This window comes from Elephantulus edwardii, unplaced genomic scaffold (assembly GCF_000299155.1).
Source record: "Elephantulus edwardii isolate Elephantulus edwardi_28Jun2011 unplaced genomic scaffold, EleEdw1.0 scaffold00068, whole genome shotgun sequence".
NCBI lineage: Eukaryota > Metazoa > Chordata > Mammalia > Macroscelidea > Macroscelididae > Elephantulus > Elephantulus edwardii.
The window spans coordinates 9003976-9007138 of record NW_006399818.1 but is presented as its reverse complement, the minus strand read 5'-3'; positions in this window follow the sequence as shown (position 1 = coordinate 9007138).

Sequence of the window (3163 nt, the reverse complement as noted above, 5' to 3'; positions counted from 1 at the left end):
AACAGAAAGAAAAGGGAAAAAAAGAAAGAAAGCAGATAGAGAAAGAGAGAGAGAGAGAGAGAGAGAGAAGGAAGGAAGGAACGAAGAAAGGAAGGAAGGTGAGATTTCATCTCATATATTTTGGGCCAGTCTTTGAAGAGATCATATTGGGAAAAGCTTATTCTACAACAACTCTCTGCATTGTCTGACTTCTTCAAAATTCCTTCACTTGGCCACCCCTTCTCCTCCCACCTCACTGGCTCCTTTTTTCCCCTGTCTCTTCTACTGATTCCTTCTTATCTTCCTAATCTGTGTGCTAAGTAACATTCCTTTTCTCTGCACTCAAACATTAACTCATCTGATCCTATGGCTTTCATGATCATCTATGTGACAATGACTCACCAAGCACAATTCCAGCTCTGAACTCTGCTCTGAATTCCAGACTGGTATTTCAACATCCCACTAATAGTGCCACTGTCATATCAGTAAACAAGTCCAAATCTGTAATCAAATATGTCCAGCAATCCTACTCCGCTCCAATCTTCTGCCTCTGTAAACGTTGGATCTTTCTTTAAAATATGTTCAGAAATTTCCCACTTAAAAGCACTTTAAATATGCCAACCTTGTTCCCACATCAGAGTCTTCACATTTGCTTTTCCCTCATTCTGGACCTTTTTACCCAAATACATTCCTGATTTCACTTCAGGCCACTTTACATTCAACACAAAGCACTATCATCGCATTTCCTATTTGCCTTACCGGATTTTTGTTTATTTTTGATAATTACCTCCTTTCGCCAGGCTGCATTTACTTACCAACCGTCTTGTTCCCCGGGTCTGCCCTATACGATATAAATCCATAAATTCAGATTCATTATCACTGCGTCAGAGCCAATTCATTAATCCTCCACTGGATTTTGAGAGGCTGTGAGTTACATGAGAGATCGTCTTTCTCCCATGAAGTCACTGATGGATTTGAACTGCCAGAGATTTCATTTTATCAACTTACTTTATTTCTTTTGCATTTATAAACAGCAACATTTTCTATTCTTAGTACCAGGAAAGATATGTTCATGAAGTCACTGCTGTTGTTGTTGGGTATTGTTTAGTCAAATGCAACACATAGCAACCCAATGAACGACAGATCTGAATCCAGTCCTATCCTGTACCATCATCATCATCATCTCTGATACACACTTGAGCCCGTTGCTGCTGCCACTGTCACAGACTTAAATGAGGTCTTCTCTTTTTCACTGACCTTCCACCTTCCCAAGCATGATATCCTTTTCCAAGGAATATTTCCAAAGATGCAAGATGAAGCTTCACTGTCCTTGCTTCCAAAGAGTACTCTGGCTGCACCTTTCCCAAGACATGCCTATTTGTTCTTTTGGCAGTCTTTGGAATATTCGGTACTCTTCTCCAACACTACAATTCAAAATCATCAATTCTTCTTCTGTCATCTTTATTCATTGTCCAGCTCCGAGATGCATAAGAAGTAACTGAAAAGACCATGGCCTTAATTAAGTGCACCTTAGTCTTCAAATAGACCTAATTCCTCTTCAGTATTTTGGAGAGGTCTCTGACAGCAGACTTGCCCAACACAGTGCATCTCCTGATCACCTGACTGTTGGTACCAAGAGTGCTGATTGTGGATCCAAGTAAGATAAAATAATTTGCAGTTTCAATTCCTTTTGCATCGCTCATGATGCTGCCTATTGGCCCAGTAGTAAGAACCTTTGTTTCCTTGATGTTGAGGAATATAGCCCCACCACAGGCCAATGTGGCTGGGTCCTGAATCCTAGGCAAGCATGCAACAGATCTTCACCAGCACCGAGAAAGGCAGCTCAGCCACGACTCTTACTGCTGGGTCCCGTATCATGCACAGTCCTGGAGGGAATCTTCATGGACACCAAGGAAGGTAGGCTCACCACAGGACAATGCTGGTAAGCCCTCAGGCTTTGTGGCCCTTGAGCCTTGTGTACCAATCACCAGTACAAAAGAACCAGCTGAGCCACTGTCTGGACCAGATACTCACATTCAGGGCTCCATCCTGCCATCCTGTCATGAGCCTAATTTGGGGTTTAAAGGGTATCATGTGCCATGGCATTTGTACACTAATTGTGTCTATGATTAGCAGTTAGTGGTAAAATGCCTGTCAGTTTGTTCATTATGTCAATAATTGATCATATGCTGCTAATTACCCTATAGACAGCTCTGGTGGCCTGGTGGTAAGAAATTGTGCTGTAATCTCAAAGACACACAGTTCAAATCCCCTAGCAGCTCCTTCGGAGAAGGGTGGACAATTTCCTCCCATGCCATTTACTGTCTCTGAAAACCCTCTTAAGGGTCGGTTCAGACTAGATGGTACACAACAACAAGAGAAGAAGTTATTTTATAGCTATGTGTATATATGCTTGTTTACTTATTGTTTGCTCTTATTCATTGTCTACCAATTTCTTTTTCTATCCCTCCCTCTCTTAATTACCCTCAAAGGAAGTAATACTGAATTTATTTTCTCTGTGTGTAAACCTTTATCTAGCTTTCGTAACAGTGTATTTGTCTTTTTGTGACTGATTTATCTCACACAGCATCATGATCTCTAGTCAAGCCACAGTATTTTCAACTGCTTCATCTGTATATAGAAGTTAGATAGTAACTAAGGAAGATTAGAGAACAACTGATGCCCTTGAATTGTGATATTGGCAAAGAATATTGAACATAGCATGAACTAACAAAAGAGTAAATAAATCTGTCCTGGAAGGAGTGAAGCCAGAGCATTCCTTAAAAACAAGAATGATGGAACTTGCCTCACAGACTTTGAGTGTGAGTAGGAGGAACTAGTTGTATACCATGGAGTCAGAACAGACCCCAAATTTGACCCTCCAGCAGATTTTTCAGAGGCAGTTAATCACATAGAAGGAGATTGCCCATCCTTCTTCCCCTGAGCAGTTGATGGATTTGAACTGCATGCCTTCAGGATTGTAGTGCAGTTTTGTACCACTAGTTCCTGTGAACAGGATATCATGTTTGGAAAAGTAAAGGTCAGTAAAAGAGAGGAAAGCTACCTACAACCAGGAGAAAATAACATAGATGAATGGGATCTTCTAAGACTCAAAGCCCTATGCACATCCAAAAACTTCTCCAACAGGGTAAAAAGGGAAGCCACTGACTGGGAAAAAGTATTC